Here is a 22,547-nt window from a genome sequence, read left to right as displayed (position 1 = left end):
TGAATTTGATAATATCTTCTAGTAGAGCTGCGCCAGCTGTGAAATTTTAGATCAGTACCCATGGTTAAAATAAAAAATTTGCCCAGTAGCTGAAAGTCTTGAAGGATTTCCTCAATTCTTTCATATTTGGAAATTCGATCCACAAACCCGTTGAAACTTAACACAAAACAGCATACAGGGGAATATTGGACAGTATTGACTTACTTTGATTTTTTTTAATGTGCTATCCCTTTTTTTGGCACTATCATGCAAGATCACTGCTTGAATGTTGGCATGTTCAGTGGTGTTCAAAATGACTTTAATTTGGTTAGTTTAGTGTCTGCTGTCACTTGGCGTGCCTTGCATAGTGCCTGAGTGGAGTTTGCAGTGAGAGGACACCTGAACTGTTTATTATTTCTGAGGCAAAAATAAGATGGAAAACCTTCAGTCAGCACTCGGTCCATCTGAGCCAGACTCATTTTAAAAGACAAGCAGCTCTTCCACTGAGGGATCCAGGGTCACCAGTATATGCTAATAGGAAATCTCTGTGGACTTGCAGTTTCTCATCACATAACCCATCTGCACAACACAGTGGCTGTGTATTTTAGACTCTGCTGCAGCCTGCCTTCCTCTCTTCCTCCCTGTCTTTCTCTCTCCCCTCTTCTGTCTTACTGTCTTTTCTCAGACTCACATATATGTGGTGGGTTGAGCACAAGCAAGAGCACCTAAACTCACACACACAAAGTGCGCACTCACGCACACACACATACACACGCGCACACAGCAGGAGTGGGGCCTGCAGCTCCTGGGTGTTTTGTGGGTTGGATTCACACCGATGCTTTCTCTGACTGCACTATTGTTATTTAAATGTGGGAGGGCGATCAGCAGCAAGCATTAATGGCATCCTCAGCACTGCGGCTTCTGCACAAGACACACACACTTGCACGCACAAAAGCGTACGCACATAGACATGCACACGTGCACGTGCGAGACTCACACTTTCACGCAAACCTTGTGGATGCACCTTGAGGGCCATATGAATAACAAATACCTCTGCCATCTGCAATACCACAGAGTATTCCCGACCATTTCGGCACATTAGTCAGCAGTCCTTTGACTTAGGCTCTCCACGCACTACTTGGTGTATTAGCAGCAATCTCCCTCGCCACGATACGCTGCGTTTAAGAAAGTGCAGTTTGAAGAGAAGTTTGTTTTCTAAGCTTAAACTTTATGTCGCTGCCGATCTGACCTTGTCCTCTCGAGTTTGATGTAATGGGAGGTGCTTGAGTCATTTGCTGCGGCAATGTTTTGTTCTGTCAAGGCCAATCTGAGCCCGGCTCGAATACCTGTGGTGATGGTATCGTTTTAAACTGGTGAAGACCTCCCCCACCTCCCCGACACTGCCAGACCAAATGGGATTAGACAGGCACCCCTGGCCATTAACACTTGATCCTTACCTGATTTCTTTCTCCCTAGGAAACCACGGCTGAAATAGTCAGACATGTTGCCTTTCGATTCCACATGATAAAAGATGTTAGTTCAGAACTGTGGCAAGTGAGTCCAGCGGTGTTATAATGCAGCAACATGAATTTGGAAGAAAGTTTTGTCGTCGTCCAAGTTTATAATGTAGTAGAAATTATATGCAGTAGAGTATTTTTCAAGGTGCAACACAATATTTGAATTTGAGGCTTAGCTCAGAACTGTCATTGTTGGTGGTTGTGATTGTTTGACAGAATTTGGCAGTTGCATATATTTTCATGGGCTGAAATTCACTTAGATTTTGGTTATTTTGGTACTCTAACAATTTATTTTCAATGATGTGTAGACACAGATTACTGAGATATACATCAAACTTACCTGCAAGGTCAAAATAGACATAATTGATGCTTTTGTATAGTCCATTTTTGCCGGGTATTTCTAGTTTTCAGATGAGTGCATATTATAGGTATTAGACACCAGATTCCCTAACAGACTTGTCACATCCATAGATACTAGGGGTGGGGGAAAAAATCGATACTGTGTAGTATCGTGATATTTTGTTTGCTAATAATGTATCGATACAGGGACAGCAGAAATCGATATTTTGTTACAAAAAAGCTTTTTGTGCTCTGACGTCAGAGCATGTTGATCCTTTTTCTGAGCAAGAATCCTGACATTCCTTCACTGTCCAAATGTGTTTAACTTTTTTTATGGCAGCAATAAACATGACAGTTTACTTATTTAAATTTAAGACATGTTTTATTTTAATTAAGTTTAAAACTTTTTTATTTAATGTAAAATTATATTTTGTTTTAATTTACTTTCAAATTCTTCAGTTGCTGAAGGGGCTGCATAGTTTTCATAAATTGCATAGTTCAGAATAGCTATAATTGTACCAGATGGTTGCATTCAGTTAAGTTGGACTAGACTGTAATACAAACCGTTCAGTTTGTCAACAATAAAACTGAAATGAGAGAAAGACTGAGTGCGAGACTTTGATATTAGATAAAATGAATATTGATAAAGTTTACCTTTATGTACAGAATCTGAATATCGCAAAATATTTAAAAAATTGCAATAATATCGTATCATGCATTAAGTATTGTGATAATATCGTATCATGGGATGTATGGTGATTCCCACCTCTAATAGATACTCATTTGGAGATGGTCTTGGAATATTTGTGAATTTCAGTCAAAGCATATATGGCGACAGGTCTGCGAATCCTGCTAAACTCCCAAGCTGTCATAATGTTATGTCTGTAGACACTAAGGTTTTGTTTAGATGGCCAACATTTAGGTACACTTAGTAAATTTCACTTATTATTTAAATTGCTCTTTTAAGTAAATTATTAGGAAATTATTGAACAGCTCTCCAAGTATATCATGTGCAGAGTTTACGTTGTTAGTGTCCAAACTGTGCGATATTAAAAACTGCAGCGGCATCACTACATTTTTGCTCAGCCGCTGCAAAGTTTGTGATATGGGGCTAATAATGTTGTAGCCTGTAGTTATTTACTAAGATAATATCTTTCCCACCTGCACTGAGCAAAATTCTTTTGTTTTGCTCTTTTTTTCCAGCTAAAATTTGAATATGATTTTAGATGCTTCAAGCCTCGCTGAAAGATGTTGATATCACTTAAATGCTGAAGTGTTGAGCACTTTTCTAATATCAGTTTTAGGTCAGCTACATCAATAGATTTTTTTTGATAGATTACTTTTCATTTTGCCTCTCAGAAATTTGTGTAATTGTTTATGTATGTTAACGTCAAGATAATGTAAATTTGGTTTATCACAGAACAAATTTTCTCATTTCTGTGTAATTAAATAAGCAGTTATTTAATAATTATTGCTTACAGTATTGGGTTAACTAACTAATTTGTCTAAAAGAAAGCATAAGAACTAGTAATTACATCTAGTTATTATTAAAAAAAAATACTAGAAGGTATTTTTTGTGACAGGAGAGCTGGCAAGCGTCTCTGAGTTTATGAGCACAAGAATCTCCTCAGTTCCTTGGAAGTTTGCGTTTCATCGATGTTGATATTTAAATGGAAGCGTTTTTGAGGAACATTCACGAATATGTGTTTTTGTGTGTGTGCGCGTAAGAGTGCATCTGTGTGAGTCCGAGTGTGTGTTGCAGAGTGTTGTCAGAAGTGATCCTATTTTCATTACTCACTGGCTCAAAGGAGGAGGTGAGGCCCTGGCTTGCAGCAGTGATAAATGCATTACCCCAATAAACCCTGTCTCCACTGAGGTGCTGAATGCTGACACGCACACACACAAAAACACAGACACGAGGGAGGTGGTTGGGGAGGAGGTGGTGACAGAGAGAGAGGAAGAAGGATGTATAGATGGAAGGAGTGAAGAGACAATCAGATAAGGAGAGAAAGACAGTGACAGCTAAGAGGAGATGAGAAAGAGAAGATGGAGGAAGAGAAAGGAAAAAAAACAACAGAGGTTGGGATACAGGGGAAAAGTGAAAGAGAAAAGTGACAGGTGCCCAGGAAAACGGAGTGACAGCAGAGAGAGGAGACGGAGGAAAGGATGGAGGCAGACACTAAAGAGAAAGAATGAGAGAGAGAGAGTGGAGGGGCAGGTGGAGGGAGTGGTGGGTGCAGAGAAGCAGAAGGTTAGGGGTAGAGGGGTGCTAATGGCTGTATGCAGAGCAGGACTGGAGGGCACGCGGGGGCTTGTGGGAGCAGAGGAGCAGCAGGGTTGGTGGATGGTTTCAGTAGGTATAGATAGGAAGGGAGGTGAAGGATCAGTGGTGTCCAGCTGGCCTCTTCCTCTGCCCCTCATTAGAGTAGCACAGGTCTGTTGAGAATAGTAATCCAGGAGGAGATGAGGTCCATATTCTGTGTGGAGTGTTCATTTCCCCACATGTAGCTTTAAGTTGATTAAATTACCCGTATTCCTGCCTGATCTAACCTCCATTAAGAGACATTCTCACATATGCACACTCCCATTTTTGGATTCAAACCCAAAAAGCTGAGTTTATTTATCAACGTGCCATCAAATTGAAATATTCTAAATGTCTTCATGTAATATTGATTTCATCCACACACAGCCCGGCGCATTTGGTGTCATTAAAATGTGGGCGTCTGCACTAGAAGTGTGGTATTGAACAAAGTTTGGATGCGCAGCACAACTTTGTAGTGATTGACATAAACCTTCAGTACGCCAAAATGTGTGCGTTGTTGATATCGTGCATGTTTTTGCTTTTTATTTTGGTGTAAAAACACAGATGTACATGATGTTTAATGCCTTAGGCAGATACACTATATGCGTGTTTATGCATCCATGTCTGTGGCCAGAAAATGCTTGTGTGGGCATATTATAGGATGAATGTGCGTGCAAAGGCTGTATGGTTAAAAAGTGTGCGTGTTTAGTAAGAATGCATCTTAGTGTATTTATTTGTAAAGGCAGTTGTTTATGTGTGTGCAGCATATGTGTGTACATATATGGAATGCGAATATAAAGAATCTGGCCTTGTGTGTATGCAGTGTTTTCATGAATATTTGTGAATGACTGTGGGTGTGTGTGCTCAAACTCCTAATCACCAACTCCCTCCCTCTCTCTCTCTCTCTCTCTTCTTTGCCTCCCAGCCCACCGCCTCTGGTAATGAGGTGAGGGTAGGAGCAGATCAGAACCCTTAGCGAAGTGGACTGGCCCCGTCCTCAGTCGCAGCTACATGCGGGTCAGGCCTCCCTCATTAGCCGCCATCACTGTGACATCACAGGTGAAAGCGGCGGTGTGCAAATTGAAAACACCAAGTTCACCAAATCAAATCAGAACCTGAACAAAGACCTGCCGAGTCTGAGCTTTAAAAAAAAAAAAAAAAAAAAGGGGGGGGAGAGAGAAAATAGAAGAAAGTGTTAAGCAGGTCTTTTTAAATGTTTTTTTAATTTTATTTTATTTTTAATGAATTAGAGGAGGAGCTGGATATTGTGTGTTGAAGTGGTGGGAGGGTGTCTGAGAGGGGTGAGAGGGGAGAATACAATTAAAAGAGAGCAGAGAGTCAGGGGGACTGACCTGGTGATGGGAGAGGAGAAGGGGCAGTTCTGAGTGCACGTGAACCACATAATGAAAGGTTGAACTTTTTGTGGCCAGGCTGGCATACCAAATCAACTCACCCTGGGAGTGTTGAGGGGGACAAGAGGGGAAAGAGTCCGTAGTGCGGCGTGAGAGAGGGAGGAAGGAGAAATGGAAAGATCAAGTGACCTGAATGAAAGAAGCAAAGGCGAAGGAGAGGCACAGACTTTAACGAGGGACAAGGGAGGTAGAGAGGGACTGAGCATGGGAGGGACAGAGGGATGCAGACCAACTAGCTGAATGAGTAGCGAGGAGGAGGCTGGAGAAGGAAAGGAGGGAGAGACGGAGAGAGTGAGAGGCCCCCGCTACGTGGCTGCCATGGGGGCCTGAGTGACAGAAATTAATAATTAGTGACAATGATTGACAGCACTCCCTCCATCTGCGGCTCTCTGCCGCCTCGCAACGCCTGCCTCCGCCAGCGACCGCGGGCACAATGAGCTCCAGAGGGATTGTGGGAGACGCACTTGATTGACAACTGCCTCCTGGAGAGACGAGGGAGGTGGAGTGGTGGGCTGAGGCAGAGGAGAGAGAAAGGAAGGCGTGAAAGAGAGGAGGGTTGGTGTAGGAGAAGGAGCGGTGGAGGGAGAGGTGGGTGAAAGGGGCAAAGAGGGGACAGAACAAGAGAGGGGGGTTGGGAATTTAGGAAGATGGTCAGAGATTGAGGGAAGAAATGCTGCCATCAGCTCCTCTTCTATTATCATCCCCACTTTCTCCATCACACCTAAGGTTGCTCATATTGCCATTCCCTCCTCCACCCTGACACTAGCAGCCTTATGCAAAAGTGACAAATTTACCACAGAAGGGAGGAAATGGATAAATAAAGAGGAGAAAATGAGAAAGCGGGGTTGAGGCCTCGGGTTTCCGTGGTGAGAGGGAATAGCCTGTAAATAGTCATCAGCGGGGAATTTGTCACTCTCTCTGCTTCTGTCCTGTCTCTCTTTTCCTCGCGCCATCCTTCTCCACCCTTCCATCACTCCTGCTAGCCATCCCTACTTTCTTTCTCTTTGCTGTCAGCTGTGACACCACGAAGTGTCTCGGGTTTGCTATGCGCCTTTTCTTTCTCTGGAGGTGGAAATGCATCCGTGTAGGCATGAAACCTTGTATGACGATGTGCAAACCTCATGACATGAAGTCAAACAAATGTCATTTCTCCAACACATTTTTTCCTCTCCTTTTCCCCCCCTTTTTCTTTTATCTTTGTTCCTTATCCGCCCTGTCACATTTTTCTTCTCTCCCTGCCCTGTTTTTTTCCTCTTTCATTTCATTCCCTTTTGATACCCTTTTTCATCTACTTCCCTCTGGTGTACCCTTCTCTTCATCCTTTTTCCTTCCATGCCAGACCCATTTCAGCCTGCCATGACATGGCCTGAGCTAATGTGCTCCAGTACGGCTTAATCGCTGCACAGGTCTCCAAGGCTTACTGCTACACACTGTAACAAAGTACACTACTTTCCTCAGGGCCACACAGAGAATAGGCTTGTACAGAACACAGCGAGATCCAGTGGGAATCAGTTTCACATCACAACACATTATTGATTTTTTTTCTTCTCTCCCCCCAAAACAGACACGTTTTTCATTGTTGCTGTAACCTAGCTTCCTATCTCTCTGTCCCTTACAGAGATGGGGAGGGAGCTTAGGATTAAGGTCATGCCCTAGAGGTAAATGCTGTAATGGGTCTTTTTCCCCAGTTTTACTGGTTAACACTTTTTCTACTGAGAATGAACCCATCACTGGTTAGTTTGCACTTTTTTTTTTTGCTATGTCATGTTGCAACAGCTTATACAGCTTTCTCCCTAGACTTCTGCAGCACTGCAAAGAACTAAGTTGGAAAATAATATTTAAAAAATGATTTTAGTTTTCTTTTTTTGTGCAACTAGAGAGACAGAGGAGAACTTAGTTGTGGGGTTGATAAAAACTTTATTATTTTTTGTTGTTGACATTTGACTGTTCAGGTTGGCCTGACTGTGAAGAAGGAGATAGGTTGACACAATATGTGTCTGCTCTTTGGGGAACTTTCTTAGTACATAACTGTCTCAGTTTTTGGCTTTAATGTGTGTTTGAGGGTTAAGAAATTTTTCCTCCTATCCCTCGTTACAGAAAAAGCAGCCAAGTGCTCTCATTTAATTGGTTTTTGTTGAAACATTTGTTGAAAGCAAGTAAATGTCCTTGAACGGCCCGCATCATTTCTTCTTCTCTGTCCATGGCCCAACTGATGCTTGTAACTTTGCAGCAACCCTGTACTCTTTGTGCGCACACACACACACACACACACACACACACACACACACACACACACACACACACACACACACACACACACACACACACACACACACACACTAAACAGACGGCAAAGAGCACGTGGAGTTGACAGCTGGTAACTGCAGGGCCCAGCAGGTGCAGAGTGTGTGTATGTGTGTGAGCGTGTGGTTGGCCCCAGAGGGCCCCTGACTCATGGCCAGAGAGGCAGGCAGAGGTGTGTGTGTGTGTGTGTGTGTGTATATAATGTGTGTATACATGGTTATAAGGGGGGCCTGGCTGACTGACTAGCCTGGAGTTGACTTCACTTCAGCTCCAGTGATTGATTGCAATAGGCCTGGACATGAGGCGATGTATTGCCCGTGGATACTACCTTTGACTACCTTCATTACATCAATAGCCCTCTCTCGCTCCTCTTTCCTGTTTTGTTGTTGTTATTTGTGTGTTCTTATGGCCTTTTACTGAACTTCGAAGAGTTCACTTTATTATGATAATCGGCACCGGACTGCGAACTTTGTGGAGAGACTCACTTGATGAAATGGATCATCGCTTGGACGCAGGAAAAGTTTGACTTGAATGCAGTGAACGTCGAAACTTTTCGTGCACACACCGGAAACTCTTTATCTCTATATCTTCTTTCCTTTACCAGAACCAGCTTGGTCTTGGTCAGTATGCCATTTGATGGAGTGCTCTTTGCCAGCCCGCCCGCCTCTGGCTATGGTGCCATCTTGAAAAGCGCCGCGGCACACACACCTGGCCTGCCGGCTGCCTCTTTGGTCTGCCTCACCTTTTGTCAGCACCATGTTAATGAAGGCCCTGTCAGTGTCCACTGCTCGCACACCGGGGTGCCTTTTAATGAGTTCGCTATTTGATCACTATAGACACCCGGCATGAACCATGTTCCCTTTTTTTTTTTTTTTCCTTTTCTTTTTTTTTTCAGATCCCTCATGGTTGCTTCTGCTTCAGTCTTGTATGCATGTTCACAAATTTTGTGTTTGTGTGTGTGAGGGGGTAAAGGGAAAGGAGACAAGGAGGAGGGGGCTGGTCAGCTGATTGGAACCAGTTTATAATAAAAGGGGAGGGTGGTTGTCTTTTAAAAGAAGGGGGGAAAAGAAAAGAAAATTATTATTTTTATTCCCCCCTCTCTCTATACCCAAGTGAGTCGTGGCTCTCTCTTTTCAGGGGTAGATGAAAGCAGCTGGGCGCAGGGCTTCCAACAAAAAGTGCCAAGCGATCACAAACAAACCTTCAGATGAATCACATCAAAGGCGCTGCCCCAATTGTTAGCCCTCTCATATCTGCGGAAAATTGGCTCATTAAGGGCAAAAAATGACATTGTTTACATTAGCCGGGGCCCTGATTAGTGCTAGCCATGTTTGTTGTGTTGCTCTGCTGTCCGCTTACCAACAGACCACTTCAGCCGCTCTGCACAATCGCTCCTTTGAAGGCTTTCTTTCTGTGGAAAAAAAAAGGAGATAGAAAGAGTGAGGACAACAACAACAACAACAACAAAAAGAAATGGAAAAACAGAGTGGAAAAATACACCAATACACACACACACACACACACACAAACACATACAACTGCGTTTGCGAACCCACACAAATGGACATGATAGCTTTTTTTCTCTCTCTGCCTCTCTGCTCTCCTCTGCTTATTGGCTTTTCTCTCTTTAGGACTAATTAGGTTGCTTGTGGAAATAAAGGTGATAGGAGAGGACAGTTGGGCCAATGATGAGTCTGTTTGTGCTGTAATTGCACTGATAAAGAGGCTAGTGTTGTTGGCGGCAAAGAAAAGAAAAGAAAGAGCTTGACAATGAAACGCCCGGGGCTCTTTGTGGCGACGGCTGCGTATCTGTGAAAAGAACACCTTTTGTGGAGCAAAGCTTTTGTAAACTGGGATGATTTCTAATCTGTGGAAAGTGCTATGTGTTTTAGACAGGCATGTGTGTGTTTGATCTCATAGATCTAAGGTGTAAGGGTCCTTATACCTTCTCATCTACTACTTGAACTCGTTTTTTCGCTCATCTGCCCTTTTTAAAAACAAAACAAAACAAAGCTAAACAGACAAAAAACATCTAGACACTGTGGAATCATTCAGCGCTACAAAAGAGATGAAATTAGACTGTTTTAATTTCTAATCACCTCTGCACAGACCCTGTCTTGTTGCATGCTATGCCTTGTTATATATGCACAGAGAAAGCTGGACTGTGTTTGTATATTCTTTTTTATGCCATGCTTGAACAGATGCCAAGATTCATAAAAAAACCACGGCTAAGACTTTGTATAAAGGTCATGGCCTATAATGCATTATGAACACACTCATAAGATATTATAATGGAATTATGGGGCTGTATATAAACTCAACTAGCATGTCCAGAAAGCTTAAATATGAAATGAGCGTTTCAACTGCTCCAATCCACTGCTGGCATATTTTACAGAACCACAGTGTGCTTGTTAGGCTGTTATAAATTGTTAATAACAAGCTGAAATGAAGGCTGTTTGTATGTATGTTTAATATGGCAGGTATCTTAATACACAGGCTGACAGCAGCAGTGGCCTTGCTCAGCATTTATTGCAGCTATTACAAATCTTAAGAAATGCAAAGAAACAGTAAGACTGGGAATGAAGACAAGATAAATACAGAATAATATTTATAGCCGCACAGTTGAGAGTACCACAGCCACCTGACCGCTGCTATCTCAGTATCTAACAGGTAGGTTTGCTTGCTATTGTCGTCCTTGAACGTGGCACCTGTTTGGTGTCTTTAGTCAGGCTCAGGATAGTTTGCTTGGGCAAACAAAAACGAGTGACAAGCTCACTGCTGTGTATTTTCCACGGGTTTGTGTGATCTCTACAAACACTTTCCCTTTTTTCTTTCCATGAGAAGGTTAGCACACAAATTGTGAACTATGCTCTCCTTTTTTGTTTTTGTTTTTTTGGTTGAGTGTAACTAATCAAAGCAAGTGTCAGTGATCGTTACCATGGTAACATCAGTCTTAAGCTTTACTTAGCCTGGGGGTAAGTTGTCAATATTTATTTGGTGCTAAATTAAGACAGGTCTAGCCCTACAGGCCTGTCTAAAGTATCCTTGTGAAACCATCCATCCGTCCATTCTCTTCCACTTATCCAATTCAGGGTCACCAGGGGGATGGACTCTGGTATTTGGTATTTGACACTAGGTATTTGACACATGGAGCTAAAAAGCATTGGGAATGCTGAACGTATAAAACCTTGTGCCTATTATATTAGCTGTTATGAGACCTTTCATCTCATTTTACTTGTGTAAATACAGATGCTGGAGTTTTGTTTTTTTTTACGAAACCCTCACATATTTGGCCCTTACACCCAAGGAGGAAGAGAACAACCAATAGTTGGAATGAGGTTCAAAGCTTTTTGTATTCCTGCTAAAAAAGCAACTTAATTGACACCTCAGTTCGAAGGTAGGGACAGGCAGTTCTCCAAGATGCTTGGAAGACACGGGTGATAAAGAAAAGAAAGACCTGCATGTGGTCTTTCTAGACCTAGCCAGTGCGTTTGGGTCAGTGCTACATGAAGTACTGTGACTGCATATGATTTCTCAAGCGTTCCAGAGAGCATAGCTGCCTAAGCCTTGAGAGGATGCCACTGAGGAGGCAGATGAAAGGCAGAAACTGTGATACGTAACCATAGCCTTTATATTGTGCTATGCTCTCATGGATTTTAACATCTGGTCTTATTAATCAGTCGAATTCAGAACTTATGAAGAAAAAGGTAGAACAGGTCATCCAGTAATCAAAGGGTTGGTGTTTCAATCCCTGTATGGCTAAGCCTCCAGTCTGCATGCCTAAGTGTCTTTGGGATGCTGAACCCCAAGTTGGTCTTCTATGCATTTATATGAATGTGCGTGAATTTTAGATAGAAAGCAGTTAGGCGTAGAAAAAGTGCTTGTATAGGTGAATGTTGTAGAAAAGCGCTATTTATCAATTAGGCTGTTTACTACTTTTGCCAATTTCTCCAAGCTTTTCCTCCTGTCGCTGTATCAATTGCCCTCAAACAGTGATGAGGGACAGGTTTGTTTTTTTTGTTATTTTTTATTGTCAGTGACATCAGGAGAATGCAATTTTTTTGTGGGAGAATAGTCACAACGTGTCTGAAGCATTTTTTTCCCCCAGCTGAAGTCGTACATGTGGATTTATTTCTTTGTATGTTGCCAGGTTCAAATTCATTCAGTCTTTCTTTTAACACAGACCATGAAACGTCTGCGTATTGTTTCCTATTAAAGTACTTATAATGTATTATACACAAAACATTCATAAAAAACTGTTATCATGGATGCACTCCCCCCGCCCACAAAACACAACATGATTTTCATGCGCAAGAATTCTGTGATCATCTCTATCGTTTGAGTCCGAGACTTTTTTGGCAATCTACTTCCAACAAGTTCCCGCAGTGACACGTTTGACCTATTAAAATTCAGGGGAGGACATTTCATTTATCTTAGCTTGGTCTGGCAGCAGTGAGAGAACAAGACCGTGCATGACAAAAAAAAAAAAGATGGAAAAAACTTTGGGAGTAAAACTTCAAGTTATGGGTGAGCAGGTCAAGCTGCACTGCTAACGACAGCCACCGACCCCGAGCTCGCCCTGCGTTACCCTTCACCTTCCTCTGCTCCCCAGCCCAACTCACCTTTGCCCTGGGAGAGAAATGGAGTCTGAGATAGAAGAGGAGGGAGGATTGAGGGAAGGATGGAGAAGAGATCCCCCTCAACATAATGATAACCGCAGAGATCTGGCCACCGTCCCCCACCGGCCCCTGGACACTCAGCCCCGCGGCCCCCAGGTCAGCTCAGCACATTATACTCGCTCTCTCCTCCTGAACTCTCTGACTCTACATTTACATACCCACCACTTTTTTTCCCTACTTACTTTTTCTCTTTTTTTTCCTAGTTTGCTATATTTCACCTCCTTTTTTTTCCACTACACCTCATTTTCTTTTCAGTTTCTCCCTGAACTCCTCCCTTTCTCCTCTTTGTCTTTTGCATTTCATCTGTGCAGACCATGCGCTGTGCGTGTATGTGTGTGAGTGTGTAATAATTACCATTTAGAATACTAGTAGATCTCTGAGGGAGGGAGCACAAGTTTGCCAACGCTCAGGCATGGTGGGAGCTGTTTGGTTTGTGTTTAGGTGCCCTTGGTGTGCTCTGCAGAGGAATCAGAATTTCCTTGACTTTTGACCGTTGTTCTCCCCAGGGGGGCGGCGGGTGGGATAAAAGGGCACAGACTGACTTCCATTTGCCGTTTAAAGACCCATATGGAAAATATAAATTGGTAGCAGCAGGAAAGACTGAAACCATTGGCATTCCGGGCATCCAGCATTTGAATTCATGAGGTTGTGTTGTGTCTCTGCCCACTTCTCGATTGGAATATTTAAGAACGTGTCACACGGGGAAAGATGGATAGAGATGTCGGCAGTGCTTGCTTCTGTCATTGTTTTTTGTCCGAACCTCTTTCTGAATATTTACTCTGTTTCTTGGTAATATCTGATACATAAACAGAATAAATGTTGACAGCTACGATGTGTTGATTTAGGATCAACGGAGTGCTTTCTATATTTACAAATTGCTGAAGCCTGGGGAAAAGCTTGTACATCCAAAATCTTGTTTGTTTTTATACATTTATTGGTGACATCCGGGAGATGTGCTCATCAAGACAAACTTACATAATGTTCATCATTAAAGAAACATAACTAGTGGAAATAAGTCGGCAGCAAACTATTTCCACAACAAGACATCTTGATCTTTTCTACAGTGTTTAATATGGCAAATATACTTGCTTTCAAGAAGTGTAATCCTTCTAGTTTTTAACCCTTAACAACCTATGAATGACCTGTTCTCTGTTCATTTTTTACAAGCTGACGGTCGGCGGCAGTGAGTGTTGACGTCAGCCTTTTTTTTTGTTTTTGTTTTTTTAAATCCTTAATCTGTATTGTTTTCATTTAAACTGATGTCAGCATTGTTAATTTCGAAAATCTAATGTAGTATATTAAACTTTTTGTGTCATTGTGCAGTCGTATAATGTTGTATTGGAAACATAATGCTTTAAAGGGCTCAAAAAAGACCCAGTAACTAGTATGTTGTTTTCAAGTTTGGAGATGATCCAATGGAAACTAATGCTTTTTACTAATTCGTGTAACCTTGACCTTGTACCTTGAAACATTGCCTATATATGTATGTATGTATTTTTTTTTATCTTTACCCATATGACTTGAGCTGAGTTTGCTGAAGCTGCTATAAGCTTCAAAAATACCGGCAGCCACCAATGCTGCATATATCCTGTCTGTGCAGTTTGCAAAGTGCTGATGTCGTGTTCGTAGGATCTTGTATTTTTGTGCAATAAAAACAAAAGTAATGTCCATTTCGCCGCTTAAAGACAAACAACAACAATCAGAATCAGAATCAGAATACTTTATTAATCCCGAAGGAAATCAGGGTTACAGCAGGCAGCACGCTAATGGCGCATGCACACTTACAAAGGAACCTTCTGACCAACTTTACACAAACATCACATTGGGGAGACATGTCAGAAAGGTAGGCTGATAGGAAAAAAAACAACGAAAATACATAACATGAGGTAAGAGGAGGAGAAAAAAAACTCCACTCCAAACTTAATGATAAAGAAAGAAAAAAGCCTTGATATATTTTTTCACTGTTCTATCTGCCTGTTTTGTAAATAATTCTTGAACTGTTATAATATAAGTAAAAAAAATGTAATTGTAATGTGATTACTGAATGTAGTATTTAGTTATTTAGGATTTAGTATAGCTAGTGTAGTTCAATTATTGTGTTACTAAAAATAGTAATGTGATCACAGTAACTCATTTTACCCAACACTTCCAGTGGACAGTAAATTAAAAACAAACAAACAGAATAATAATTGTAATAATTTGTCTGTCTAAAAAAAAAATGATGTATTATTTCATATATAGGTTTTTCAGCTATTTTTTTTGCGAAAGAACTCAAGATTTTTAAATATTTTTTTCCACTTACATGGCCACACTATGTCGAAATAACCCGTAACTAGTTGATAAAAAAAGCAACACTTCTATGCAACACATTTACGGATGCCATGAGGCAGTGTCATGTTGACACTGTAATAGATTTCGTGTCTTACCACACTTGACTAGCAGAAGGTGGTGGCTGAATGGAGTAAGGCTTGGTAGATGGATGAGCAGAGTATAGTATATACTGTGTGTGTGTTTGTGCTAAGCAGGGGTCGTAGACTGACTGTTTGGCTTACTGGAGGGAGAAGTTCTGTGTGGTTCGTGGGACCACAGACCAACTGACCTTGTGGATCATAACTGCCACCAGGGGTCACAGCCAGCCAGCTAGAGAGAGAGAGCGAACAAAGCTTGATGATGCCCCATTTTCTCCATCTCACCCTCCTTATGTCACTGCTATCAGTTTAAATGGAGCATTATGCAAAATGAAGATGATTTTGGCTTCAGGGGGTGTGATGGGGAGAATAGCGGGTTAATGTAGGGGAGAAAAGAAAAAAAGATGGGGATTTTGTAAGGTGGGGAAAAAAGGGTGGAAGCAATAGTATAAGGTTCTGGGGTTTGGTGGGAGATGCTGGTGGGGGATAAGGGGTATAAGAGGGTTAATATAAGTGACAAGTGAGTGTTTCATTCTATCTAAACCACCCTCCTAGACAGGTAACTCACTTAGAGAATTTGCTGAATGAGGCAGTCAGGCTATTGGGAAAGATCGTCACTCCAGTGTCTGTCTCAATATCTGCCAGAGGCGACACAGGACCCCGGGGTCCAGCCTTCCCATATAAAAGCCCACCTGAGAGCCAGCACAATAAAGGCCACTCAGCCAGATGCAATATACCACAAAGAGAATTTCCTGAAAAACTTGATTTAAGCTGGAAAGAAATTGAAAGTTATTTGCAAATAGTGATTTCCTAAAATCATATACCCCAGGTTGACTTAGGAGAGTCATTCATATAAGATTGACTGTTATCTACAAACTAAATGGATTTAGTTTCACCTGACTCAAAAGAAAAAGTTATTGGAAAACACTTAGCTAGGTCTCTCGTCTCTTCCTGTGCACTGTTGAGGGAGACTGCAGCGCAGCATATACCCTCAGAGGACTTTCCATTTCCATTGCGTACACTGTTTTGAAAGGGACCAAATCTCAGACTTCCCTTTAAGTTTATTCTACCTGCCATGAGTCCAAAATGCGATTACCTAAGATTGCTGTAATTGTATCTCGGTCATGTGTTCAGCAACAGTGAATTCCCGACTTCTTTAATATTGACTGTGTGTCTCTGTTGATTGTGTGAAATGTATGCAGCTGGGCTATTTTGTCAAATACAGCAGTAAAGTAATTAGTCTGACTCGTTGTAAACAATACATTTTTTTTATATGGAGCTTACATTAATACTTCAAAGACATGTATTTTATATTGCATTTTTTTGCTTTAAATATGGAGGAGATGTAAAAATGAATTACAGGTGAAAAACAGTTTACAAGAAAGTTTTTTGTTGAAAGTTTTTTAGTTGATTATTGATTTATCTTTTTTTTTTTTAAATTCACTTGTAAACTTCTCCCAAGCTCTTTATAACACAACAATATAATATCTCGCAGTATCTACATAAGATATTTGACTGCCCTTGTCATGTAAAGACACAGGAAAAATGCAGTCCTCTGTTTAAAAGTAATTTGAACTTCCTGTCGATGTGCTGATGAGGCTGCAGAGATCCCCCTGGGGTGTGTTAAATAGTTTCTGTGTATCACTATTACAGAGGTTAACAATTATTTTCTCCCTTGAAATGAGGGGCATTGACCCTAATATGAGGCCACTTAACATCCATAATAAGATGATAATTGGCCAATGATGACGGCCTTGCCCCTCCCCCACCACCATTGCCGTCAGTTAATTGTAATAGATTACCTGTGTATTAGTTACATTCATCATTTCCAAAATAAAGCACGGGGAGATGTGTGTGTGTGCTTTGTACACTAGGATCTGTATTTGACTGATTATCAGTGGGGGCAGGGTGACTGAGACTTGAGATAATAATACTTCAAATCATTTCCTCCTTCTCCATCCTGATATTTTCTTTTTACGCTCAATGCCCCACTTCCTCACATGCGCGGTTCACTGATGACTGTCGTAATTGCGTGTTCACGGGCTCGATTTCCCCCGAGGGGTTCCCCAAATTAAAAGAAGTCATCCCACTCTTCCCTCATCTCCCTTTTCTCTAGCACCCTGTTTTACGCACACATAAACACGTACACAGACGTACACACACAATCGCGCACACACTTTATCTCTCCCCCTTCTTGTTCTCTCTTACAATCCTGCTCCAGGGATGCCATGCTTATTTGAATGGAACTTTCTTGTCTTTTTTCTTCTTCCTTTTCAAGCCGCGTGTCACTAATGAATAAATAAAACACACACAAGCAGTGGATTGACTTTCATGCATGGGTGCACTGGCTTTGATGAGACACCCCCCCTTCTCCAATCCTTAGACAAGCTGCTGAGGACAGTCACTCTCTGCTCTGTTAGGCTGCTGTTAAACATTTGTTCTGTATTCAGATGATTCACATTTTCAAGTTTGCACGTCCTCTCCACCTAAGGTCAAATAACTGTAAAGACAAAGAAATTCAAATTTTCATTTCGTGTTTAACGGGACACTTAGAATAATATCATCTATTAATCTGGTGCTCTAGACTGGTACTCTAGATGCTCTGGATTTGCAGCAATCCAGAGCATGCAAAATTCTGTGCTGCACGCGTGGTGATTATTACAGAATTTTGCATGCTCTGGATTGCTGCAAATCCAGAGCATGCAAAATTCTGCGCTGCACGCGTGGTGATTATTGCAAAGACTATAAAAACTGCAGCAGCAGATGCTGTGGTTTGCTTTAGGATAAAGTGAGAGTGAGCACTGGCAGTGATAGCTACCAGAGATCAAAGCCTGCAGAAACCAAAAGCAAATTCAAGGACAAGGTCAATCTTGTGCCACGGTTTAGTTGTGAAGTGATGACAGGGAGTCGCACGCACCAAAACAGATTCAAAGAGCTTAAGAACAGATTTCTGCTTTACACCTGGATAATGATTGAAAATAACTTTGATGCTTTTTATGCATGACGTAGAATGTTATTTTGTAAAGGAGCTGCTTGTTTATTCTTAGTTTTTGTTGTGAAAGTGTTTTGCATTGAACAAAAAGTAACTGTCTATGGAGAGTAGCCTTTGCTAGTATTTGGGAACCAATGCCAGCGGTTTGTGCCCTCTTAACTGCCAAGGGCCTGGCGTGCTGAGCAGGGCAGAGGGATCCTGGCACTAATTAGCTTGTAATGGCATCATAAATTATGGACAAATCAAGGCGGTGCATCAGACAGACGCTTTAATGAAAAGTTGTAATGGGTCACCCATGGAGGCCTGAGGGCTGAGGTCCTCTCGCCTGCCAGGGTTATCCATCACATCACAGCTAGCAACAGGATTGGATCCACAGACCGATTCAGAGACTGCATGTGTTGTCTGGAGGCTAAAGTTTTCATTCTCTGTTTTTCTTTCTTTTCTCCAGCGTTACCTGTTTGATTGCTGTGTCACATTTAAGTTTGTCACCCGTGCTGAGCTGATATTGGATATCCAAGCGAAGCAATCTTCTCCCCATTCAGCATTGTGACATCACCTTGCGTCATATTTAAATCCATGTATGCACATAGAGCTTCTCACACATGTCCACACACCACGCATGCATGACTTGTGATGATTGTTCCTACACAGAGGGGACCTATCTTTCAGAATGAAATCTTTGAGGAATTGAACATCAATTTCTGAAACGAGTGGTCAAATAAAACCGTTTTGGGACTTATTGATGTTTCTTTTGTCCCTCTGTGCAAAATGCAATAGGGTTCTGGCCATGGCTGCCAGATGAGTGTCTGAGAATCATTAGCAAAGCTGATTTGATTTACGTCCTGTGTAGATGGGGCCATCCAAATGATCTGCCTCACCATGGCCATCATCAATCACCGCCAACCAGAGGGCACAGCCAACACGCATGGGAAAGAGAGCGGGTTGGCACACCAAAGCACCCACAGGGCTGTGAGCATGTGTGGGCACATGTGTACAGACTATACAAATGTACATTTTGTAAATGCTTGTGTGTGTGATTGTTCCCATGTGTATTTGAGTAGATTTTTGTGTGTGTGTGTTTGCTCGTGTGTTTGTATAGGGAGGCGGTGGAGGGTTTGTGTGTGTGCATGCATGTATGATTGAGACTGAATATGTGAATATTACTAACATTTAATGATAAATTTATGTTACTTTGTAATAGCAGCTATTTTCCAAGAAAGTAAAATCTTGTTGGTTGGTCTGTGATACTTTCATCTCAAACCTTTTGGATTCCCTGCACAGATGAAGGATGAGTTGTAAAATGATTTGGTATCATGCATGTATGCAGTTGACTGTTTCTCTGACTGTTGACTGTTTCTATGCAGTTGACACCATAAGGTGTGTAAAATCTTATGGTTAAAACTTAAAATCCTTTAATTTTCTCAAAAATCGACAGTGCTTTATGTATGAATTCTGGTTGTGCTTACTGACCTCGAACCGATTTTATGTAGTACACAGCGCACAGAAATCTGTCAAAAATGTTTTAGAACGACTTTGGTAAGCTATGAAGCCGCACTGCTTGATGGATTGTCGGAGCATTACGGCTAGTCAGGAGCCTTGCGGAGTAATCTGGGTCCAAAACTCCGTCTTCTTCAGGTCCCAAAGTCAAACGAACACTGCGGCATCACTGAGAGTTAAAAACTGTCTAAATTCTGTCATCTTTAATAAAATGATTAGCGTTGCTGCTTTACCAGGTGTAACAATTAAGTTTAACATCCAGACATCCATGAAAACAGAATTTATTAAATTGAACAGAGTTAGAAGTTAGCAGGAGGTTAGCTCGCTAGTTTCCACCTAAACATGATATGCCATGTTCTAACTGAGAGATTTCTGAAAAAATGAAAACATACAGCTCTGCTATCACTTCCAACATAAATGAAGACAGAAACCTAAACAGCAGTGACTTTTGTAGGGTTACTGAAGTCGGAGTAGCTGGTATATAATCGCTAGCAAAACAGCTATGTTAGCATAACATTAGCACAGTGAAGCTGAAGGATGAACTTTAACTTTTTTCCACTCAATAAAAGTTAGCATGAGGGTTCCTGGTGGTTAGGGACAAATGCAATTGCATGGCACGATGCTATAAACATACCAAACTTCAGTCAGGAGAACAACTGAGATAATCCATCCACAATACAAGGTTAGTCATTAATATACTGCAACAACATGGGACTAGAGCAGCTGCAAGAGAATTCAGCATTAATGAATCAATGGTAGTGAAGTGGAGGAAGCACAGTTTTTGGCTTTCCTCATATTTCAAAAGTGCTTCGTCTCTTTGCTATTACTGTCGCCCGGCATAATTTGCAGATGATGTTGTTTGCAGCCACTGCAATGCTTTCGACCAAAACAGGCGCAGCTCAATGACACCATCAACATGTGCTATCGGGGTAGAGCGGTATAGTCACAATCTCTGCCTTTGGCCAAATTTATCGTTTAATTTATCGTTCCTACCGTATACCGTTTATACCGCCCACCCCCTAGCCATCATCTTCAGTGTCCTGTCATGTCACCTTTTTGTAGTATTGACAGAATACTTGACAGAGTACACCAACACAGTAGCTGTTCGTTGTGTAGGAATGCCCAAAGTCTGTCTATTTCAAGCGAAATAACATCTCATTGTACTCAACCAAAATAAAAAAAGCCCTCAAAGGGTTTTGTAGACACTGAATACTAGTTTGTCACTGTCCACTTTTAAAATAAGAAACTGGATGTTAACATAACCAGAGAGGAAAGTTGTATAAGTGGGACAAGGGCATCTCAGCTCAGTGTAAAGATAAAGTCCACTTTTAATTCTGAATATAATTGTAATTAATATGAAACTACTGGGACTTACTAAAGAAGGGTTGGGGGTTGGTACTTGTATAGAACGTCTAGCATTTACCAAATCTATTTAGAATTCTGTCCAGTGAGTAAAATTATTTTCTAACCTGAGCACTTCTTACCTAAGGCAACTGAGCTGGTAAAATTCCCATGCTGCTCATGATATCCTGAAATCTCAGTTAAATTTTGTGCAGCTGCTAGATTAATCAAGACATTCTTATCAAACTTTCCCCTCAAAGTGCTCACCTATCCCCCCCCCCCCCCCCCCCCCCCCCCCTTTGCTTTCAGTGCCTCTGTATATGTGTGTTTGTTTGTTTGCATGTGTATGAATTTATGTCTGTCTGACAAACTGAGTGAAGTAGTGGGTTAGTGAGAATAGGGTGCATTTCCATTTGAGGGCTCATGATTGACGGCCAACTCCTGCTTCCCTGGGAGTATGTTGTTGCTGGCAAGAATCCATGGTGCCTTGTTCACTTACAGAGAGCTGGCACAGGTTCCACTGCACAGTGGTGCACAATTCACATGCCATCGCACTGTTGCATCAGCAATAATCTCTCAAAGCCAACGGAGACAGGGAAATGGATCAACATTTAGTTAATCGAAGTGCTTTTATCCAAGCCTCCTCCCATCGTAACCACCTCCACGCTTAAACAGCATGGCGCTTGTATTATTGGAACATGCATGCTGAAATATCTCTCTGTGATATGCAAATGAAACACTAATCCTTTAGATTGTAGGTCTATTTGCACTTTTATAGCATTCAGAATCCAGCGATTCCATTGGATTCAGGTTAAAGAAATATCAAATTAGATATGCAGTATCAAGTCCTGGATTTATTACTCAAATGTAGGACTATTTGTTTTGTTGTTTCTAATTCACTGGAGCAATAGTAATGAGCTTCACTCAATACTTTAAAATTAGTATAGCGCATGCACATACCATGGATATTAGAGACATGAATATTACACATTAGGGAGAGAAGGGTTGTCTGTGCATGTGTGCGTGTCTGTGCATGCACAGGGTGAAGGCCAAATTAGCCAGGTTGTATAAGCAATTATTGGGGCACACTCTGTACCTAAGCGCCCTAATAGGTATGTAAAGAAGGCATTATTCAATTAGAGTGGTGGTTTGCTGTAGTGAGGAGCAGAGCAGTGGTGACAGCGCCGGTGTCTTCTCCTTATGAAACAACCTATTTAAGCTAAATCAACTCCCACTTAAGAGCTGCGGTAATAAGCGTGTGGCGACGCTCGCCGGCCCGCGGGGGCCCATCCGTCATGCTGTAATACGGAATCAGAATGAGTGATAACACCTAGTGCCGCTACAGCGCCTTAGCTGCTGCCGCAGGAACGGCTCTGAAACACACATAAGATAACATACACACCTGCACTGACACACTCATACACACATTGCTAGAAGCAGCAATACTGCTGGATGGCTTTGCTCATTTCCCTCTCCCACCCACCTCCTGTTCCTCCAACTTGCATATGTGGAAAGAAATTGTGTTTCTATGGATTTGCAAGTATGAGTTTCTTTCTTTTTTTCTTTTTTTTGGTCGGGGGAGTTTTTGGTGTTGTCCAATGTGAGCACACTTTATCTACATGTGTATCAGTTGCTCCATTTAAATTAATAAATTAATTATGTATTAAAATATTCTAATAATATGCTAACTGTTTAATATGTTTGCGTTATCAGGTGGTTTTTAAAGGCGTCACACTGCTTTTAGGTACTTCAGTCCTCAGAATTTCAATTTACAATA

The 22,547-nt window shown here is 41.6% G+C and overlaps 1 long non-coding RNA gene across 1 annotated transcript in view; it reads left to right on the top strand.

Moving 5' to 3' along the window:
• Positions 1-22,547, top strand: part of LOC102784250 (uncharacterized) — a 63,635-nt gene that overhangs the window by 664 nt on the left and 40,424 nt on the right. The window contains exon 2 of the long non-coding RNA XR_015719740.1: positions 12,466-12,628. This is a non-coding gene — a long non-coding RNA (uncharacterized LOC102784250). The remainder of the gene's footprint in view (positions 1-12,465; positions 12,629-22,547) is intronic.

Source organism: Neolamprologus brichardi, chromosome 11 (assembly GCF_056152115.1).
Source record: "Neolamprologus brichardi isolate AB-2024 chromosome 11, ASM5615211v1, whole genome shotgun sequence".
NCBI classification, from domain to species: Eukaryota; Metazoa; Chordata; class Actinopteri; order Cichliformes; family Cichlidae; genus Neolamprologus; species Neolamprologus brichardi.
Note: the sequence above shows the minus strand (reverse complement) of the source record. Positions and strands in the feature narration are given on the sequence as shown.